Here is a 24,563-nt window from a genome sequence, read left to right on the forward strand (position 1 = left end):
ATGCATTTGTCAAAACCAATAGAACTGTATGTGCAGAATAAACCCTAATATAAAATATGAACTCTAGTTAATATTAATGTATTAATATTGCTTCACCAAGTGTAACAAATATACCACACTAATGCAAGATAGTAATAATTAGAAGAAACTATATGTAGAGATGGGGGCAGGAGAAGGTGTATATGAGAACTCTCTACAACCTGTGCGATTTTTCTGTAAACCCAAATTGCTCTGAAAAATAAAAAAAATATTAACAAAGATAAACAGAAAAGCAGATTCCAGAGCCTATCCCAGATTGACTGGATCAGCATTTCTGCAGGTGATTCTTATTTAAGCACTTTAAAGTCTGAGTATCTCTAGCCTATGGTACCTTCCAGCTTTTGCATTTTGAGTCTTACAATAAGGTTGGGATTCATTGAAATGAAGTTTTTTAAAGTAGGAAAACAAAGACAAAAACACATGTATCCTTCATATTCTGCAATTATAAAGTAGGATCTTTGATTTCTAAAAGCTGTGTATAAATTTCTATATGTTAGAATGAAGTGGAATATATGTTTAAGTCCCCCAAAGGATTAGATAGAATAAAAGCCAAAGACTTTGACATCATAGTTTTAAGAAAGGAAAAAATACCAAACAGCTACTACACAATATAGCTAATTTATAACCATGCTCACTGAGGCTCAATTTCTGCAACATATGTATAAGCTATAAACTACCAAAATCTCTCCTAGAAGTATATTACTTGACTAGTAAATACCAGTTCTCTGAAAATTTACCATATGATCCAGTAGCAAGATGTTAACAGTTTTTGAACATTTATTACAATTGAATCTCTTCAGAATCAGTCAGTGATTATTGAACTTTCCTTAACAGCACTAGCTAATATAAATAAACGGCCGTGAGAATTTTCTCAGTCAGGCAGCTAAAATAGTAAGAACTTGCAAAAACATCAAACTATATTTAAATTTACATATGTGTATTATATATGCATATATTTTCTATGTATTCAAATTAAAGTCATTATAAGTTATATGACATATTGACAAAACCCCAAAAACCACAGTTCAATTTCTTGATATGTCCCTGAACAGTTGCAAAACCTTCAGTAACTGACTTAATCTTCTCTTCCTCAACTTCTATTTCCTTGTCTGTAAAATGGATATATTACTGGGTATCAACAAGGGTTGCTATGAAGAAAAAATGTACTATTTAGGGGGAATTTAATTTGTAAATGTTAGGTATTATTGACTTTCTATATTATAGTATTGAACCATGCATTATGACATTTATTTAATCAATAAAAAAGCATTTTTTGACCATCTGTTATGCTTATAACACTGTAACAATTACTATGGAAAATAAATATAGAAATGTAAGTTGTAATTTCTACCCTTCAGGAGATTTACTTCAGGATTTTTATAACAATATCACAGAGTATGAGGTTAAAAACTGAAATACAAATACCTGGGTGCAAATGAATACAATTGGTCTTCAAAGATCAGGAAATGCTTCATTGAACGAAGTGAGACACTGAGCTAGACCTTTCCGGGTTTTGAATTGGTAACTCATGGAAGGAAGGTTATTTCAAAAGGAAACCAAGCAAAGGCAAAAGCAGGGGAGCCAGGAAGATCAAGCTACCCTTCACAAGATAGTGGGAAAGCAGAGTCCTTGGAATTGAGGTATCATGTTAGAGAAATGTGGACTGAAGTTTACTGAAAATTAGATGGGCCTATAGGTAATGCCCCTTTAAATCCTTAGTCAAGAGTATAGAATTTATCCATTTGATAATATGAACTTATGAATAGGGAAAGCCATGGATAATGCAGTGTTTTTTACTATTTTATCTGGAAATAATGTACATAATGCATTGGGACTGGGAGATATTAGAAACAGGAGGAGTCAATCAGGAAACTACTGTATGAAGCCAGGTAGGTGATGACAGTGGTTTATACAACAATGGTAGCTTTTTAAATAAAAAGGAAAAAAAACCCACAGGATATGTGAAATAGTAAAGAGATTTCTGACCGAATTTATTTAGGAAATAATTTTAAGAAGGCAATTAGTTTAAATTGCATAGTTAAAAGAATTAATTAGATGAGAATGAAAGCAGTCCTATAACGCATTTCAATTTTTATTTTTATTTACATGTTCAAAATGTACAAACCTTTCATTCGTTCAACCACATATTTATTGAGTGCCAAATATGTATTTTGTTCTAGGAGCTTGGGATTCAACAGTGAGTAAAAAAAAACTGTTGAACCCATGAACCTTACATTCTAATTAGGGGACAAAGAATATGAACAATAAATATAATTATTAAATAAATAATGTTTGAAAGTGAAAAATACATGGAAAGAAGGAGAAGTAGAACAGTATATGGGATTTAGAGATATATATTGAGGACAAGTTGCAGCATGAAAAAGAGAGGTTGGTCTGGACCTCATAGAGAAGGTGACATTTGAGCAAAGACTTAAGGATGTAAGAGAGCTAGTGCCACAGATATTTGGAGAAGAATGCTGCGGAGAGAGGCAAAAGCTAGTACAAAGACCCTAAGGCCACCTAACCTGTTGGAAGAAGCCAGTTTTGCTAGGCACTTAGGATTTGTTTTTAAAATATGGCAGAAACTTATAGCAAATCATTTTATTCATAAATATAGCAAAATACTTTATTCATGTTTATGAAACTCTCTGAGGCTTAACCATATTGACTGTGCTGTTTCTATGTACCACACATATAAAGCAATTTGAACCTTTGAAAAAAACAGTATATATAAGCAGGTAGAACAGTGCTATTCACATCTGGTGTCAGCTAGCCTTACTATTATTTTTATTTTTGTCATCCTCTTATAATTATTACTAATATTAACAATTTTATAAGGAAATAGTCATTTCTGTAGATTTCTGAGAAGTTTCTTTTATCCCCTTGGCCTTTATTTTTCTTCTTTATTTTCTTTTAATGTTACATTCAAAAAATATCAGGTCCCCATATATCCCCCAACCCACCCATCCCATGCCTCCCACATCAACAGCCTCTTCCATCATCGTGGCACATCCACTGCACCTGGAGAATACATTCTGGAGCACCGCTGTGCCACATGGACAGTGGTTCACATTGTCGTTCACACTCTCCCCCAGCCCACCCAGTGGGCCATGGCAGGACACACAACGTCCAGCATCTGTCCCTGCAGCACTACCCAGGACAACTCCAAATCCTGAAAATGCCCCCACACCATATCTCTTCTTCTGTCTCCCTCCCATCAGCAGCCACCGTGGCTACCCTCTCCACATCACTACTACAATTTTTTCCCGTACTAATCACAATAGTTCCCCAGCAGAACACCAGTAAATCTACTGTAATCCATACTCTACTCCTCCATACTGTGGACCCTGGGATGGTTATGTCCAGTCCCCCTCTACATCAAGAGGGTGCTTTGATTCCACATGGATGATGGATGCAATTCTCCTTGTGCTATTACTGTGTTCCAGAAAAGATCTCAGGCAACTTTCAAGGATACACAAAACATAACGTTCTTCTCTCCCCCTGGTACCCCTCAAAATAGAGCAGAAACAAAATGAAATGAAGAATGAGACTTAAAATGCATAGCATAATGTCCATGCACCAAAAGTTTGTCTCCAAGCTTATTAGTGGACAATAAAAAGGAAAAAAACTTATGGATTAATTGATAAAACATATTTGATGAAAAAAAAAAGCTAGGTACATAGGTAAAATAGTACTCTTTTTTTTGCAATAAGACTAGACAGGATTTTCTCCTGGGAGTCCTAAAAATAATATAATTAGATAAAATTTCCTATGATATCCTTGCCATATATATGAATATAGAGGAAAAATGTTTCATGGGCTGAAATATATATCTGAATATGATTAAAAGGAGAAATGCTAGATTGTATATATAGTAACAGAATAAAAATTTTTAAAAATCCACGGAACTATGCCATACAAACAGTGAACCCTAAGTTAAACTGTGGACTTCAACTAACAGTACAATTTTAAAATGTGCTATCATCAGTTGTGACAAATGTTCCACACCAATACAAGGTGTTGGTGTTGGGGTGGTATAGGGGAATCCTATATTTTATGCATGATTGTTCTGTAGACCTCAATTTCTCTAATAAAGGAAAAAAAATATTTCACAGGAAAGCCAGTTGAATTAAAATCTTCAATTGATTATCTTGAGCACCTCTGGGGAAGACATGGGTTACACATAAAGTAATATTTGTTTTAGCAAAAAGAATCTCATTTTCTTACTTAGGATGTCACATAACCACATTAACAGATTCTCCAAATTGCATCCCTTGTTCCATATTAAGGAATTCAAACCAGGGAAATTTGGATGGAATTCCCAGTTTGGTTACACATCTTTACAAGAATGCTTAAGAATACAGGACTGGAACATTTTGTCCAGTGCTGGCAAGAGGTTGAGCCAGAGCAACACAGAGCTCAGAGGCCATGGCATCATGATCAAGGTCAAACTGGAAGACTTCTCTGTCCCACAGTCCTGTTTTACCAAACTTGTTAAATTTGGAATCATGGGAAATACTAACAATGATTTGGTTATGTGGTTAGAAAAGAACACAGTAACACTACAGAATAACCAGAAAATGCAACCAGCAGCTGTACATCTACTACAAGGCAGCATTATGATAACACATTTTAACTGTACAACACAGTGAACCCTATTGTAAATGATGGACTATTGTTAATATAATAAGTGTTCTTTTATGAATTGTAACAAACATAGCACACTAATGCAAGGTTTTAATAATAGGGTGGTATATGGGAACTCTGTATTTTGTGCATTACTTTTCTGTAAAACTATAACCTCTTTAATCAAATATAAGTTTAAAAATCACAGTTTAAGGACCTCCATGCACTGGCAATGCTTTTTAAGTTTTAAACTTGGCAACAGCAGAAATATTGTAAATGGTTTTATAGTATCCATTTAATGTGTTGCCCATTACTTATTTATGACGACTTCTTTTCCTCATTCTCATCTCTTTGCTATGTTTCATGTGTCACATTTATGTGAAAATCAGTGAAATGGCTATTCACTGACCATAATGAAGTTTTGTTTTGTGTCATTTGCCATTAAGACACACATGACCACTTGGGTGTGTAAGATCACATTAAAAGAACAAATGGGAAATCTTAATTCTGCTAAACCTTACTTCACATAACAAATAATGCACAACCCTGGGGCAAAAAAAAAATTATTTCAGATGGCTGCCTGGCCGATCTTCACGAATGTTTAGAATAATGACTAGAATGTGGAGACCTTCACACCTTTGACAGCTAACCATGAGATTTGATTTGTGGTACCACTGCAAACCAGTAAAGGGCAGCACCAGCCAACAGTTTTATAACATGAAACAATAAAGCCTAATTGTTATTTAAAGTCATAAATAAAAATGATTTACTTTGTTAAATATGAATGTATTTGTGGCAAATGAGATATATTATACTAATGGTGCTCATAGGCTAGCTTTAAACAATATAATCTTAACACAAAAAATGATAATTAATCATTTGTCATTCATAGTAAGTTGGCTCCCATAGGACTATAGAGAAAGAAGCAGAAATTAAAGATTTTTCTGCAGCTATTCTGGGAACACTTAAGAAATGAAATATTTTCTCACCCTCTGGTCGGCTATCCAAAAATATGTTATTGAATAGAATATGCATCCTAAGATCTTATCGATCTGAGAATGAAAATTAAAAATGTAAGCACAGGAGCATCAATTAATCTAGTTCTAAACTCAATAAACTTTTTTCAGATATCATTCAGTTCACAACTTGAACTTCCATTCTTTTGCCATATATTAATCACGTGTACAAGAAAAGGGAAAAAACATCCTTGCCACACATTTCATACTTTGCCAGAGACTTCTGATTAAATTAATCACCACAATATGCTAAAAGCTATTGGATCTAAGTGATTAAAATGGGTCAGGAAAGAGAGAGAAAGAGGCTGCTGTCCCATGCTCCCTGCTACATCTCACTTTAATTTTCTTTTGCTTTTTAATGGCCTTAAAGTATTCCAGGAAAGCCATTAGGAGATATGTTCAGATTTGGACTTGTCCTATAGGGGACATCACAGTCTTTGGAAGGAGACAACGTTCAGTGTGTTCTCTGACTTCTCTACTTAAGACCTGTATGATCTTGACAAGTGACTTCATCCTCTCTGAGCCTCTGTTTGTTTGTTTTTTTACATATAAACTGGGGATAATACATAACTTGTAAGGGATCTAGGGGGATTTAATTAAATGACCTAAGTCTGCAATCATGTTCTTGTTTAATATATACATACCATGAAAATAAATTAGAGGATATATTGTGTAACTTTTGTTACTTAAGAACAAATAGCACATTACATAACCCTTAAATATTTAGTAAACACAATTGTTGCATTTATTTATGAATTTTCTTATCTACATAAAAATTTATGATGCGCACTTCTTTTCTTTTAAAAAACATTATGTAATCTTTTTAAAAATATAAGTGACAACCTTCCTTATTGGGAAATCTTTGTCGATCTTTACAATTTATTCGTTGTAATAGCTTCCAGAGAAATGAAGCAAGAGGCTGATGCCACAGCTTTTCAGAAGGATCCACGAGAATCACCTCTTTGCTCTAGTTTTGTCTTGCCCTCACACATTGCTCAGTGTGCACATCTGGAGTCTGTCCTGCTCAGGAGTCAATGGCCGTGTCCTATACAATTTTTGAAATTTTTACAACTTGAAATCGTTCTGATAGTCATTTTCAAATTGTCCCATTAAGTGCGGCAGCATGGAGAGCAGGTTGAGCCTCCATAGTAGTCGATCCCGTTTTCTGATCTTCCTTTCTGCCTCAGTAATTGAATTTTAGCTGAGGCCATTTCCCAGCCTCCCTTGTATGTACTCCCAGGAAAGATCTTAAAGGGAAGAAGTCTCCCCCACCTTCCCCTTTCCTCCTTCCTCCTGGAATGTAGATGTGAATGTAGGAGAAGGAACAACACACCTGCCCCCAGGACATGGAGCCAGGTGTTGAGCACTGCAGGGCCATGTATAAATGGGATTCCTGATAGAACAGACCACCGTGTCAGTCCCGACTGCTTACGAGCAGATGGTTTCTAAGTTTTTGTTACAGGGTCCAAATCTGTACGAATACAGCGTTCATGACGTCCCTGCCGAATCTGGATAATTCACAGGAAGGCAGAGCAAACACTCACCACTCACCCTGAACTATACCAAACCACTTCTCAATTATTATAACATTATTTTTAAAACACAAATAATAATTCATTTACAAATTTTTGCTTGGTTCTATTGTTTGAATCTTCTAATATACATGGTAAATTTCATTTGTTCTTTTTCTTTCCAAATTTTTTTTTTCCAATTTTTTTGTCCAGAGTTTCTTACTTTTTGTTTATGGTTACTTATTTAGCCTCATTTGACCAAGAAAAAAGGGGAAATTTATCTTATATCTTTTTGTAGTGAATGTATTCTAGAGTCTCTGACCAGTAGGTTTTATAAAACTGATTAGAAAACATGTCTTCCTATAAATTATACAGTGGTACCTCAACACTCATTGTTAATTGGTTCTGGGAGGTGCAACAAGTACCAAAAATGACTAGTACCAAACAAATTTTTCCCATAAGGATTACTGTAAATAAATATAATGTGTTTCCCAAACCAAAGACAACGCATTTTCAAGGCAATATGTAAAATGATAGGGTTGTATAGCTTTACTTTACATGAGAAATAAACCTAAAAATTAATAAATACTTAGATTAAATAAAAGAAAAACTTCACTTTACCTATACTGAGAAGAGTCCATGGCCTAATGGGATAATGGAGGAAGTGGTGAGGAGGAGAGGTTACATGAAGTGCTGCTTGGAAGGAGAGAGGCCCTCCAATAGAACGTTGGACACTTGCACTTCAGGTGCTCTTTCTCTTTTCTGCCTTTTTCCAACTTGCACCACAGGCTCTGACACTTCTTTGTCACCTTCAATATAAACTTATCCAATGAGGACTTCTTCTGTCCTCTTTTCAGAATTCCTCAGAAGTGTGAAATTGTTTGGCCATTCAATAAATTCACATTTCTGCTTGTCAGAGCTTTGTTTGAAAGGTACTTTTCTACAAAGTTTTGAACTTCTGCCCATTTTACCTACATTTCTTTTATTATGGAACTGGGGGCATCTTATCTCCTCCTCACCTGAAGAAACTGTTCAGCCACCTCTTATTCCTGCTCCTTCTGTAGTTCCTGCAGCTCCTCAGTGCTGAGCTCTTCACAGTGTTCCTCCACTAACTCCTCAACATCAGAAGCATTGACCTCCAGGCCCATGGATTGGCCCAAAGATACAATGTCCTGCACAACTGGACCCTCTGTACCTGCAGGCTGGGGGTTAGCCTCGAACGCTTCAAAGCCTCTCTTAGTCACAGCTATTGGCCACAAATTCTGGCCTGCTAATGCCTATTCCTCTTTCATGATGTAGGTTCTGATATGGGCTGTATGTGTATTCAAGAATGATGGGGACTGCATGTGTATTCAAATTTACCTAGTTTCCTAAAAGTCCTTAAACCCCAAGAAACTGAAACCTGATCGAACAAAGAAAGTCTTTTCACACTGAAACCTCTCCTGGGCCCACCCTGTGTGTCTCTTGTATAAAGGTAACCTGAAAACCCTGTTCGGGGCTCAGTCTTTGGATATAAGTCCACCAGGCCCAGCTGGCTGTTAATAAACTTTCCTTCTCAGAAGAGTCTCACATCCTGATCTTCAATACTGTGATCACCAAATCCTCTCTACTGCCACATTTCTGGAGGTTCGTCCAGGATTACCACAAAGGCCAGAGATGGCAATGTTTAGTCACCCCTCTCAGATGCCTCTGAGGAGACCTGGAGGGCCCAGACACACCCTGGCCCAGGGCGCCCCTGGACCCCTTTAGTCCAGAGAGGTTGTGGACTCCTCCAGAGCCCTCCTGGGAGAAACCAGAGAAACCAAATGGCTTGAAGGGAATCCTGAGAATGAAGCAGAGGAGCTCTGCATGTCAGATAGGTAAGTCCCCCGGGGGCATTGTGTAGGGATAGCCTAACTCTGAAAGTTGGAAGGGGAGTCTGATTGCCTCCCAGAGTTTGGAAGGAAATTTTCTTCCTTAGGTCTGAGAAAGAAAAGAAAGGAAGGTGATTGTGTGCATGTGATTGAAAGGTAAAAACGAGTGAGATGCAAAGAACCTTTGCAGGGCGAGTGCAGAGTCCCAATTCAGGGTTCTGTAGTGACCTCATACAGTTAGAGGCAGTGGAGGAGCTCTGTTAGGGGCCCTTCATCTGAGACAGGGGTTTATATTGTTCTTCCACACTAAGAGACACTCTAAATCCCTGTGAGGAGAGCGGCCAGAGACAGACAAAGCAAAAGACTGACTGTGTGTTGCACGGTGCTGACAGAAGGTGGGAGCATGGGAAACACACAAAGGAGAGCTCTGCTAGGTTGCATGCTGAAAACCTTCACCCACGTTTTCATCTTCCTGCTGCTTGCCAGTGAATTTCTCTTTACAGGTTTGTGTTAGAATGCTTTGCAATGTTTTAAAAATATTTAATAAAAATAGTAACACCACAAATTAATATTTGATTTACCTTTGCTAAAGTAGAGAAGGTTTGGTTACAGTGGGAAAGGCTTTGGTGGGTTTGAGTCCCACTCCCTCACCCTCACTCCCTTAAAAGGAAAACCTGCTGCTTGGTTTTGGCTAACTGCGAGATAGCATTTGGTTTACCTTCCCTGAAGTAGTAAAATTTTGGTAGTAGTGACAGAGGTTTTGTGGGCTAGAATCCCACTCCCTCGCTCCCTTTAAGGGGAAGCCTGCTGCATTTTTGTGCCTTTATTTTGGCTGTTCTCTCTCTCTCTTTCTGCTGCCATGGGGAATGAGGCATTGTAACCCAGTACTCCCTATTAGGATGCATCCTGAAAAATTGGTCTAAATTTGGAGGATCTTGATTGCAGAAAAAACAATTAATTAATTTTCCTAATGAAGCTTGGTCTAGATATAAATTATATGACAGAAAAATTTGGCCAAAAATGGGTTTTTATACTATATTTTATACTATGAATTTTACACTATATTGCAATTAAACTTGTTTTGTAAACTGAGAAGAAAAAAAGCAAAAGATCCCATATGTTCAAATCTTCTCTGAGTTATAGAAAGATAAAGGAACCAAAAGATTGTGAGTTAATGCTGTGTGAGTCCCCTTTAGCCCCAGTCAAAAATCTTAAAAGCAATAAAAATAAAAAATGTGAAATGATGGAAAACTTGGAAACGATACCAAAAAAGTAAGAATTATAAATCAAATTAGCCAACTTTATGTTTCCATTGTATTTTAACTCTTTTGTTTTTGTCTGTTTGTTCAGTGTATATTTTCATACCTCCAGATTGTAATATTAAATTATGTAGAGTAGTGAACTTTAATCAGACTAGAACTCTGGGATGCCAGATCAATCGACTAAAAAGTGCTTCTTTATTCTTCCTAAAGTAATGGATACAGCTTCTAGCATACCAGCAAACTTCCTATAGGAGTCTCTCCTCAGGAATCAGAAAATTCTGCCTACTGCTGGTCCACATGGCCACAGTACAGCCAAAAACAGCCTCTGTATAAAATGCTAAATTTCAGTTAAACCAGTGTAAGAAAAGAGGATGGATAAATCTGAGGCCCAGAAACCTCATGTAGTGTCTCCTTAAAAAAATAAGGAAATATACCTCCAATTTCTCAGTTTAAATTCAGTTGTACCTGTAAGAAGTGTGAAGAGTGGTCAAGATAAAAAGAGCTCATATGTCATCAATGAAAATCAAAGAGTTCCTGAAACAACTAAAGGTATAAAATTCTCTCTTTTGTTTTAATCTGAGCTTAACTCTGTGTTCAACTTTGAAATCTGCATTTAACTGTAAGTTTGCTTATGTTTAGGAAATCAGATTTGAAGTTCACCTGTTAGAAACTGGATAATGGTGAAAGGTAACCTAAAAATGAATCTTTAAATGTCAATACTGTTTGCTAGTGGATTTAATGCATAAGTCACAAGTAGAATTTCTTTAATTGCTGCAAAAGCAGAAAAACTTCACAAAGTTGTTACTAATAAAATCTTTGTGGCTTAGTTAATAAAAATACCCAATTCACCTTAAGGTAAAAACTTACTAAAAACTGTAACTAAATTCTAAACCGACCTTACCTTCGTTCATGATCACTTCAAGCCTAGCTGCACCCCATGCCTTTGCTTATGGCTATTTCAGAGTTAAGGTTATTTATAGATGCCTTTATATTATAAAACAACAAAAAATAATAACTGAAATTATATTTGGGTAAATTTAGCCTAATAGCTTCTGCCCCTATGGCTCAGGGGAAAACAAACTTGAGACATCTCTGTCTCCTGTCTTACTGATCCCTGAGGCTTTAATAGCCTCTGTGAATATACATATAATTAGTCTTGCTCATCCAAGGTCTGCTAAAGTCAAAGTAAAATATAAGATTCTAAAGCAAAAAAAAAAAAAATTGTATGAAAGCATTGGAGACATTTTGGTTATAAGCCATTAATTAAAAACAAAATCCTTGTGCAAAATTGTATGGTCATAGTGCAAATTTTAAAAAAGCCTTCAACACTCTCAAGTGAGCCCTCATGGAAGTACCAAGCCTTGGGCTCCCAAATCTCAGCAAACCATTCTACCTCCCTTTATATGAAGCCTCAAAAGGGGAAACCATGAACCCCTAGTCTGGGGAAGCCCACAAAGGAAAACCTTCAAAGAAATCTTACAAATGTTGTTTTACAGTTAAATTTGTTTTTTTAAAAAATATGAAATTTTTAAGTAACTAAGTTGTGTTTCCATGTCAAACTATTCATGTCTGCCTATTTGTTCAGTGTATATCTTCATACATTGGGATGATAATATCAAATTAACAAATAATTCTTTTTTTAAAAAAAAAAAAGATTTATTTATTTATTTAATTCCCCCCCCTCCCCTGGTTGTCTGTTCTCTGTGTCTATTTGCTGCGTCTTGTTTCTTTGTCCGCTTCTGTTGTCCTCAGTGGCACAGGAAGTGTGAGTGGCACCATTCCTGGGCAGGCTGCACTTTCTTTCATGCTGGACAGCTCTCCTTACGGGGCGTACTCCTTGCGCGTGGGGCTCCCCTACGCAGGGGACACCCCTGCGTGGCAGGGCACTCCTTGTGTGCATCAGCACTGCACATGGGCCAGCTCCACACGGGTCAAGGAGGCCCGGGGTTTGATCCACGGACTTCCCATGTGGTAGACGGACGCCCTAACCACTGGGCCAAGTCCTTTTCCCAACAAATAATTATTGAAGAAGCTCTATTCAAATTGTTAAAAAATTAAGTATATATAATATATATAATAAATATAATGAATATTCCTAGAGCCCAAATTAAGCTAAAAAAAAACAAACAAGAAGTCATATAGAGATCTAAATATAGCAACTATTAAGAAAAGGAAAAAGATTTTCCTGAGCTCTTTAACCGACTCAGCCCCCCAAGGCCCCCAAAGCCTTCTCTTTGCAATAGCTCTGAGGGAGGGGCTAGGTATAACAGATTAAAACTCTTCTAAGCAGAAGAAATAAAAAATCAGTTTGTCCTTGTAAGTTCATGTTTAATAAAATTAAGCTAAAGAAAAAAGGTAAATCTTCTCTCTTTTAAATGCATAAGTAAATTCCATTAGTTGCTAACTGTAATCTAAGGTAGATTAACCAGTCTGTGTGGTTGTGGTTAATTATAAAGAGTTTGTAAAAGCATCTTCCAAACTAAAGCATTTACATGGCTAGTTCTAAGAAGCCATTATTACATAGGAATCTAAATTGATGGTAACAGCAAAAAGTAACTTCAAAGCAGTGAACCTGCCTGGAAGTCACCTCAATATGTATATTCAAGTGGTAGTAATGAAGAGTTACTTTGATTCCATTGGGAATCTTCAGTTTTCATTTTAAAAATGAAAAAAAAAAAAGTTTTTCCTTTACTGCTAAACTAAGAATACCTACTAATTAATGTCTTCATGGTAAAAGTGTAAAAGTAAAAAACAAAGTACTAAAAAATTAAGTTCATTTGATATGTTATTTATTGCATTGGAAATGTTTAAAAAATGTATAAACATCAAGAGATAGACTTCAGCATTGTCAGATTCTCTTGTGCATTCAAACCAGACCTTCAATACACTGCAGGTTGCCTCTACATTTGAGTTATTGGGTAGGTTGGTCACTGACCCTTAAAACAATAAACGTATCTACTACATCTCTGGTTGTGCTCCTGAAGTTGATGGAAACTATGCTGCAATTTCAAACTCTCGCAGCAGCCAACAATGGCTCAGTACAGCCAAATGTACAATGGATATTGCCTCCAGACTGGCACCGTTTCATAGTGCCAAATAGTGCTATGCACCAGGCTGGTGGAATACTGTAAACTACTTTCCTAGTCCCTCTCTCTAGGGTCACTGGTACTGCAGCTTGCTCACTATATGAGAAACATACCAAGTGGAGCAATAATCACCAGAATACTCTAAGTAGAACTTAAACACAATTGGCATTATGGCCTGCTTCCATGGAGAGATAATATGTAAAGTATTGCAAACCTGAAACTTAAATCTATTAATTACAGCTCAAAGAGGAATTTATGCATTGAGTAGTATGTTATTTAGTATTAAGTACTGTGCCTATATCCTATTCTAGATATATATCTGATGATTATAATAATATTTCTATTATATCATATGCAGAAGGACCTTGAACATGTTAAAAGTCCTAGTAAATGTCATTTTCTGAGTAGTTAATAAACATGTCTATAAAACAAAGGAATGGCTACCTTGCCTGAGAGCAATGGAGCCAACAGCCCTTTTAATTGAAAAAGCCACCAAATTAACTTTGGGGACAACCACTCACTGTCTTCACACCAGGTGAAGGATGTGCTTGAGACCAAAGCCACCAGTGGCTTACAGGTAGCCAGTTAACTAATACCAGCCACAATTACTAAAACCCCCTGAGGTGTGAATAAGGGTGTGTCAGACTCTCAACTCAGCCACCCTCCTACTGGTAGTGGGCCTAAAGTCAGTTCCAGGGGCCCCTTCTCCACTTCTGTCTTAAAACTCTTAACCAAAACTACTCAAGCAGATCAGATTTAAAAAAGAAGCCTCTTGTGAATCCAAGCATTGAATAGTTCACAGATAAAAGCAATTTTATTAAGGGAAGAATTAAAAGGTCAGGCTATGCAGTGATTTCTCAATTTGAAACCATAGAAGCCAAAGCTCTTTCCCTTGGAACCTCAGCCCAGAAGGCAGAGCTGATTGCCCTTACCTGAAGCTTAAAGCTAGCAGCCAGGAAATGGACCAATACTTACCCAGACTCTAAGTATGCTTTCCTTGTCCTTCACGCTCACTCTGCTGAATAGCAAACAAAATTTGCTTATTAACAGTAAGCCACCTACTAAGCACATGCAAAAAATCCTAAACTTACTAGAAGCCATATTATTACCTCAAGAAATAACAGTTAGGTATTGTCCAAGGCATCAAAAACCTCTGCTAGAAACAACACAAACCCAAGTTTCCCTCCTACCCTTTATTCCAGCACCTGTGCCAGTACTTGAAGTTCCACCTGACTAGGGCAGCTAGCCTGGGATTCACCCTGGAAGCTGATGAGTGGCTTGTTAAAGATACTCAAGTCTACCTGCCAAGAGCATTGCAGTAGAAAGTCCTTCATGGACTTCACCAAGCCACTCATCTGGGGAAAAATGCCCTAACCAGCTTAGCCAAATGGGTTTTTGAGAAACAAAGCCAGGTAAAAACAGTAAATAAATTTCCAGAAGTTCCTCAATTAGAGCCAAAATGTAAAGAACTTTACTCTGTAGTTCTGATCTCTCCCACAGTTATTAAAGTCAAAAGAATTTCCAGCTTAGTACACTAATTCTGAGTGAAGCCAGCTGCCCAAGAAAGTGCCAGTTCACCAGAAGAACCTTACAAAATATACGAATGCCAGTCACTGGATGGCCTGAAATACCTCTTCAAAAAAAAAAAAGAAAAGGCTAAGTAGTGTCTATGGCAAAGTCAGTTTTTCCCTGTAGCTCTAGCCCAAATGCCTTTTGCTATAGGGAAAACAAACAGACCAAATAGCTCTTTAAGAAATGTTTTCATCTCCTTTAATTTGACTTAAAAACAATACTTCTTCCCATTCTACTGAAAGAAAAATACTGTTTCCCACCAACTTTGGGAAAATGCAGCCTTTGTAGGCACCTGACCTCTTCTACTTCTGTGGTCCAGTGTTCCCTTAGTGGTACCATATATCCTCAGAATTCTAATCCAGTTTATTTCTTCCCGAATCAACACTATTGTTAGCCATACAGAAACTTCATCCAGCTTCACCCAGAATGCCAGATCCATCTTTCTCCAACAGAGGTAAAATAGCGAAAGTGTTCTACACCTTGTTGGGTAGGGCCTACTTCCCCTAATCAGCAGGAAGTAGCTACAGAAAAAGAAAGATCATCTCCTTTCAGCACCCATTTAAGATTAAAGGTATAAATGCTTTGAGGGGGAAATAAAACAGGCTAGTAAAATAGAGAATCAATGGACAGATCTGGAACCTGGCAAAAAGTCCACGTGGACATCAATAACCACCAAGATGGCTGCTGGAAGACCCTCCCCAAAATTCTGCCACTCAGAAAATGACTTCCTCTGGAAGCCAAGAGAAGCCCTGGATATTCCCCAAGGACTTTATCATTGGTCCTTCCTGGGAGATTAATAAAAGAAGTCAAAGCAGTGAGTAGCTGAAACTCCTCCCATGCTGTCATCATACTTCCCTTTGTCCTTCCCTTAATAATAGCTAGGGTACATGCTTTGATAAATAATGCAGTAAGTACACAGGCAGCCACCCACCTCATGATTCTGAAATAGTGATGCCGAAGTTAATAAGTTAAGCAGGCATCAAAGGGGGGAATGATATGGGCTGTATGTATATTCAAGAATGATATGGACTGTGTGTATTCAAGCTTACCTAGTTTCCTAAAAGCCCCTAGGTCCAAAGACACTGAAGCCTGATCCAACAAAGAAAGTCTTTTCACACCAAATCGTCTCCTGGCCCCACCCCGTGTGTCTCATATAAAGGCAGCCTGAAAACCCTACTTGGGGTTCAGTCTTTGGACATAAGTCAGCTGGACCTGGCCGGCTGTTAATAAACCTTCCTTCTCAGAAAAGTCTTTGCCCTGGTCTTCCATACTGTGATCACTGAATCCTTTCAACTGCCACAACAGTTCTACTCAGCATTTTTTTCCCAAAAACCTCTGGTCTCATCAGTTAAAATCTTGGTTGGGAATAGAACCCTCAGCCTGTCTGTAGTCTTGAAATCCACTGACGAATTTATCAGTAGTTGTTTTATTGGCACTCGCTGCCTTGCCATGCCTCACAGCACTATGGCTACCTGTCCTCTTTTTAAAATTACCAAACCAGCCTTGACTGGCCTTAAAAACAACAACACTCTCATCACTCGGTTCCAATTTGTTTTTTCAAAAGATCGGCATGCAACACTTTCACTTTTTCACATACAACAGACTTCCGATACACTGTTGTCCACTAACTTCTTTTCTTTTACCCAAATTAATAACAATTTTTCAGCTTCCTCCAGTGTTTGGAAATGTTGCTTTATTACTCCTTTTAACTCCTTTTGCAACATCAGCCTTTTATTTTTTTTTACCACTTCTTTATTCTTAATGATGGTGGAGACCATTGTTCTGAACATACTGTATTTCCTAGCAAGATCAGTAATACAAATACCACTCTCAAATTTACCTATTATTTCTATTTTTTTTCCAATGGTGGTGCAAACTAATTTTTTTTCTGCTGTTATCACTGCTCATTTTCTTAGGACATATGATGAGAAAAAAACCCCACCAAAATACACGAAAGACCACAGAAGCTAAGATAAGAATGCAATAGGATGTGCACAGGACAAGAGCTACCTGTGACTAAGGCCGGGGCCCTTTGTTTCAGCTGGAAAGAGCAGTGAGTCACGAGGCATCCAACACCGACAAGTTCTAGCTTGCACAAGGAATACTAAACAACAAGAACTGGGGCAAAATTTTTATGTCAGAATACATCAAGTATCGGATTAGATGAGTTTCAAAGCAGTTGAGTACCAAGGTATGACTGTAATTACTAAATGTTTCCTGGTATAATCTTGCTCATCCACCCACAGTTGGTCTTTTCCCCAAATAAAAGCATCTTCTCGTTAGGGATGTACCTGTGTCATGGGTTGTGGGACGCAGTCCGTGCAGCACATCTTTAAACACAGTGAGCAATTTCACTGTTTTATGACCAGAGTACTATAATCCCAACTACTTATACTTAAAGCTTCATTTGAACAGGTTTTAGCCCATATGTGTTAAAGTAAACAATTCTGGGAGGCTGTGAGTGCAGTAAACCAGGTGAGCTTTGAAGTCAGATGTATCTGACTTTAAATTCTGGCATTGACACTTACTACCCTATTTCCCCTGGGTTATTTCCTTAACTTCTCTGAGCCCATATCTGTAAATGGGAGTAATAACACCTATTTCACAGTCCAGTTGAAGACCGTGCTTCATTCCTGTGGGTGCTCAATAAACGTTAACCCCTTTCCTTTACTAGCACATTCTGACATAATGACTATATGGGAACATGAAAATGTTGACCTTTGTTTCTTAGGACATGTTCAGTGTATTTATCTCCTGGTGCTGAGGGATATTGCTCACCTCCCTCAGCAGCTGCAGCCATATTTCAAAGTTGGCTGGAGCTGAATTACTGTAAAATTCACAGAGAATAGAGATGGAGCAACGCCTCACTCTCAGGTGTACTACAGTCTGAACTGTACAGTCTGAGGAGGTCCGTGGCTCCTCCTCCCTCCCCCACTCTGCACCTCCTTATCTGTCAGCAGATTTGAAACCTTGGCTTCTTGGGCATCTGTGAGGTGGGTGTCTTTGAACAGATCACCCACAGCTAACCCAGCTAATCGAGGATGAGAAGTAGTGTAGTTTAAGGCTACAGGACTGAGAATGAGGACACCTGCATTATAATCTCCATTTTGCCACTGACTAGGGGTGTGACCCCAGGCAAAGAGAGAGGGGCAAAGAATGGATATTGAGTGTTAACTATGCACTTTGTCCTAAAGACCCTTTGTTGTTTATTTAACTTCATCCTCACAAGAGACCTGTTAAGTGGGATTATTACACCTTTTCCAGTTGAAGAAAACAAGGCATTCCTGTATTAAGGAACCAGTTCGAGGTCACCCAGCTAGTAAATTATGGAGTCATGAATTGAACCTAGCATTCTTTGACTCCCAAACCCTGCCCCTTTTGCAAAAGAATGTTGCCTCTTTCACCTAAATGAGCTTTTCTTTCCTCTGCAAAATGCTGTGGGAGGGATGTTCTCTAAGGCTCATTATACTCCCAAATCCTATAATTCCATCCTTTTTACTCTAAATGCAGGAATATAAAATTTACTAAGCTTTTAAAAAACTTAATAAGTCTTTGTCTAATAAATGTTCATACTATGTTTGACTCAGTGTAGTAGGCATTTTTAAATGTGGATGCTATAGAAAAAGGAAATACATATAATTGGGGGCAGGGGATAAAAATTAGGCACTCAACATTTAGGCATCATTTTTTCCTTTTTTCATTTTTATATAGTCTTCTATATAAAATCTAAATATTCTTATTGCTTTGTTTTTAAAAATTCTGATTATACAACAGAACATAAATGAAACAACTCAGAAACCACGCTGTGTTGAAAGAAGAAAGTGATTCAACAAGCACAATAGAGCCCAACAGGAGACACAGTTACAGACATGTTACAGCTGAAGGAACCAGGACTACAAAAGATTATGGTGAAAAGCTCCCACATTATTAGCTTAACTCCATTTTACTCTTCCTGGCTTGGCTAGGCAGTCAGCACAGCAATATCTGTCACTTAGCTTCCTTCAATTGTCACACACATTTTAAGTCTGAAGCTAGGAGTCTCATACTGATTTTTTTTTTTTTTTTAAGTTTCCCTTGCCTTCTGAGGTACCATAATGCTTTATTTCTTTTCTTTCTCGAATAGCCAGGCCAGCTCTGGGGAGACCTTGCAGGGTTGTGTTGACGCTTTACATTCGAGTGGCAAATTCAGTTTCACATTTAACAGATACACCTGCCTTAGTCCTGATCTGTATGCCTCCTTCTGCATCACCGAGAAGCACTGCATTTAGTTGGGATTTATGATTTCTATTCATTGCTCTTTGTGCATCTCTTTGAACAATAGGAAGAGGCTACTCTTTTCTTTCCTTTCATTATCATCAAGTCTGTGCTTTTGTGAAACACATCAGAATTTGTGTTTTGCTCTTAGTTCATGATGTAATAATATTGGAAGCTCTTGGGAATTAAAGGTATTTAAAAGAGATGCAAAGAACTTTTTTTCAATTATTCAATAAACTACAAGGGCAGGTAAATGATGGAATAGACCTTCAGGTAAAGTGACAGAGGTGCAGAGGTTATAGCATCTGAGGCAGATGTTCTGTGAAAATGTAACCTGGCCCATTTCACCGCAGTTTCTTTAACAGTACTATTTATGATACATATTCTAGCTGACTCACTTTGTGGAACTTTTTTTTTTTTTTGCAGGTGGAAAATTCACCGTTTGGACTTCACATTTCAGGTTTTATTTCCACCTGAACTTCCACGGCACAATGCACAATTTTCATGCATATGAGCTTTCCACTGGTGGCATGTTCATTGTGAACTTCAGGCAAGGACAAATGACTCAACTCTCCTGGAAATGGAACTGCTGGGACCCTTACATCCCTTCCAAATGTTGCAATTAATCAGTGGCACAAATATGTTTTGGGTGTGTACTTTGTGCAAAGAACTTTTGAAAGGACAGAGCATAAAGACTGCAGAACAGCTTCCGGGGTAACAATTTACAGACAGCCTGTTTCAATTCTTCTGAGCCCTACCCCCACGTTTTAACCTAATTAAGCACTCTTTAACACTTGGTGCTTAAAAAAGGAAGGCTCATTTGAAGAGTGTGTGAACAAAACGGAAAGGAAAGAAAGGTACTAACCACCCTCCCCCACAATCTGTCATTCCTACTTCCAGTATGGAAGATTTCTCACAGTCCCAAGCACTCAAATATCTCCAATGGGTATGGAGAGCAAAACGTGTGATGATAAAGATCTCTCTGAGATCTAGCATTGGCACTGGGTTCCTAAATTCATTGGCTTTGCTTATTCTTTATGGTGAAGTCAAGTGAGGTATGGCTGGCTCTCAAAACATGGCCTAAGCCAATTAAATTTGTCCCACAGCAGCCCCAGCACTGACTAGGAACCACTTCTCATTTGGGGCCATCTTCCTAGTTAGCACTTAGGCTAAATTCTTCATTAGAATACTGTGTAGTAGTGAATTAATGGTACTGGCATTGCATATCCTTTTCAGTGGATGCGCCAGTGGAGTGAGAGTGGAGGACTGACTCCTGTATGAGGGCTGATCCCACTCAGGGAAGGAAGCTGCTGCCACCCACATCTTGTTTGTTCAGATAAGAGCTTTGAGACCCAATTTGATCCTTCCTGACATCCCCTGTAAAAACCACCATAGCAACCAGCAAGGGGAAATAACAACAATAGTCTGCAGAGAAAAATCTCTCCAAACAGGATGATGCATCTTTACCTTTTCTTTTTAAAATCATGGTCAAATACTTGCAAAATGAACTTTAAAACTATCTTGTTATATAAGTGTGACTGACACCCAGATGTGGGAATTGCTTGATGGATCACTTTATAACTCCTTTGGTATGGGCTCTAACATTAATAAAGGTTTCTTTTATTTAACAACCACAACAATAGATAACATTTAGTGGGACCTTGAAATAAGCCAAGTGTGGTTCTAAGCATTTTATAAGTACCAGCTCATTTGACTCTCAAGACAGCCCACACATGGAGAAGCTGTAAGGTTCAGACAGCTTGCATTTAACTCTCAGCCCCACCACTTTCTAAAGGGGTAGACTTGGGCCACTAATCAGGCTCCTTTCCTTTCATCATCACAGCTATCATGTATGGCAACGGCAATATTGCCAAGTTGCAAATGTGGAAACAGAGTCACAGATGTTACTGCAGTAACTTGGATTATAATTTAATCTTCTGGAAAAATATCCCATGTCCTTTGCCCTGATCTCCATCTTTACCACAACCACAATTGGTTCAAGCAATTATCTTTCACCAGACTGCTGTAATAATCACCTATCAGTTTCCCTACATTCACATTTTCCCAACTTCCTACTCCCTCACCAATTCACTCTCTATATGGCTGCCAGAAGATTCCTTGTATACATATATCTAATCATAGTATCATTTTCTGCTTAACCCCCTTATGGCTCACCATTGTTCTTAGGAGGGAAAAAAAAATCCTTTATATGACTTGTAAGGAAAAGTATGATCTAGCACTTGCCTAACTAGCTACATTGCTCTCTCAACACTTTGCCTCTTGCTCTCTTTAATAAGTTAAGAAAGGTAGGAAATATTAGCATCTTGTCATCTGAAAATTTTTGAAAAACATAGTGTGATATAGACACACTTGATTGTCTTTGGTCATCCATTCACACACTTCCTTGACTTAGACCATCCCCAAATAAAAAACCAGAAATATGCTCCCAAATGGTAGAAATGGGATGTTTGGAAGAGAGAATGCATTTTCCTATCAACTTGGTGTTATAAAAATTAGTTAGGATCCAAGGCTGTAAGATCTTATTTTGCCTAAGAGGTAGCAAAACTAGTCTACTGAACGAACTGAAGGTTTTCATTGTTTAGTTGACAAAATAACAATAGCTAATAACTATTGAGTACTTACAACATACCAGGTGACATTTTCACCGTTAGGCATATATTAACTCTCCAAATTTAAAAAGTTCATACCATTATAATCCTCATTGTACAGATAAAAAGAAAATGAGACATAGCAGTTTCCAAGTAGGAAAAAAAATTAAGTGGAGGTAAACCTTAATCATAGTCTCTAAGAAAAATAATCTTGTACTTCCTATACTTACTTCTAACAGTATAGGATAGCAGTCTAATCTGAGTAAACAAGTAACATTCTGAGGATTTTTTGCTCCCATTTTCATGCTGCATAAAGGAAAACAATATAATTCGCTGAGGATTCAATGCTTTTTTTTGCCTTTGAAATTTTTCTCATAATATGACAATAAAAGAGTCCCTGTTTTTAGTTGATTTACATCTTGCTTCCCTGTCCATTCAAACTGGTGGTCTAAGACCCACCATCTTAATCCACTCATTCAAAAATTTCTCTTAGTGTCTGAATAGATGATAAAGTGACACTTGCACAGTCTAATATGCACAGAAAAATTCTTTACAGTGAATCTACTTTAGTACATGGTCTCTAACAATACATAGAAATATTAATAGACTGTCTTCAATTGTCTAATTCCTTCTACCAGACTGATATTGTGCCCTTCCATGTGTGTATTAGTTTCGGAGTTGCTAAAACAATACTATACAATGGATTGGCTTAACAACTGGTATTTATTGGCTCACGGTTTCAGAGGCTAGAAGGCTTGTTCCTACTGCAGTTGGTATCTCCTGGCTGGCCTGCAGTCTTTAGGGCTCTTGGCTTTTCCATCCCATGACAATGCATATGGTGGCGCCCTCTCCTTTCTCTTCTGGCAGCTGTTCAGGGCTTCTCTCTGTGTCCAATTTCCTTTGCTTATGAGGTCTTCAGCCATACTGGATGCAGGCCCACCCCCATTCCTCCTTCAGTTTGGGCACACCTTAACTAATAACATTTCAAAGGCTCCTATTTACAAATGACTTCACACCCACAGGACCAGGGTTTGGGACCTGAACATGCCTTGTGCAGGGGACATGATTTGATCCTCAACAGTGTGTTGCTAAATCTCTGTTTAGCTCTTTATTTTTAAAAGCTTAAGTAGATTCAGCAGGTTTAAAAGGATCAGCTCTCAGTTTACTAATATTTGGGCCATTGCAAAACATTAAGCAAAAATTCCAGACAGCCTCACTGGTTCACTTTCATCTATTGTCTTTGTTGTTTCACACTTTTGGAAATATTTGGCTGGGGTACATTTGATTTGGAAGAATATTAAAATGTGTTTTTATTGCCTACAAGGATTTTCAATAATCATCAAATGAAGGGATTTAAATACATGTTTTATCAAAAACTTAAAAATATTTTAGGTTCAAAGGAATGCTCTACTATAAAACTGTAAGGTTTTGTAAAACTGGAACTGTTTCTTCATTGTGAATTAATGCAAGGATTAAAATTAAATATTGCTTATGTATTTTGATCTTTTTAACATGGATTGTGACCAAGGAACATGTCATCCCTTTTTTCCCCAACCTCATGACCCTCCTACCAACCTTAGCGTGCTTCCCGTCAAATAAGTATTGTAAATATATCATAATACAGAAAGACGTTACGTGGTTTTCAAAGTAGTTGATACATAGAAACATAACATGTAATAATAGAAAGGAATAGTTAAGTGTGTCTTCCAAATGTTCATAAAATGGGCTCAATAGACTAAGACCCTTTAAAATACCAAAATTTTAAACAATCCATATGACTCAGGCTCCTACCGAACAGAACCAACCCGGATCCCATTTAAAGCCATGCCAGGTATAAAAACTTTAGTCACTGGGGAGACAGGACCCTGACAATTGGGAGCTCAAGGTGCTCAGAACAGTGACTATTTACCAATCGGTGCAGAATTATTTCAACATTTTAGGTAACTGAATGGCTACCCTGCTGCATGGCTTATAAAAAACACTGTCCTCAAATCAAGATCAACTAGCAATATGCAGACTAAAAACTGTTCAGAGGAAACCCATGGCCTTGTATTTACGGTTTTAGGATTCTAGCATTGTACTGCTATCCGGGAGCCTAGTTCTGTAACATCTCCAGTCCTGGCTTGTAAGAAAGAGTCACCAATGAGCTGCTCATGATGCTGATGGCCCTCTCCCCAGGGCATTCCTTATAGCTTTGGTAAATGGAGTGTCCCAGAACATAGCTGGTCAGCTTTCCATAATCTATCCACCCTTGTGTGCTGATTTCTCTGAGTCTCTGTCTCTTTTTTTCTATCAACTGTTTGGCAATTTTGAACTTCCTACTTACCGAGGGCCATTGTTTTCTCCAAGCCTGTTAACATTGTTTCCTAGGGCCCTTGCCTGGGTCTTCAATCATGTACCCAGAAAATGATCCTAAAACAACATATGCTTCCATATTCAACTTTAAGTTCTGCCTCTCTTAATTCAGAACCTTGAGCATCTGCTTTCTAATGTCCTCTCCTAGTTCCTTCTGTTATACACTGACATACCCTTTATAGAATAGTCCTTTTCCTTCCTTAGCAGACATAGCACTTCCATGGCACGTTGTGATTTTAACCCTAATAATTGTTCTGGAGGTCTGGAGGGCACATGGGGATAGATTTTGAGCAGGCATGTGGTCATCTAGCAAGGCCTGACCTCTTCATTCTCCTTAAGCACTGGGGAAGTGCAAACTTGGGATAGAGATGTGTGGGCAA

This window comes from Dasypus novemcinctus, chromosome 9 (assembly GCF_030445035.2).
Source record: "Dasypus novemcinctus isolate mDasNov1 chromosome 9, mDasNov1.1.hap2, whole genome shotgun sequence".
Taxonomy (NCBI): domain Eukaryota; kingdom Metazoa; phylum Chordata; class Mammalia; order Cingulata; family Dasypodidae; genus Dasypus; species Dasypus novemcinctus.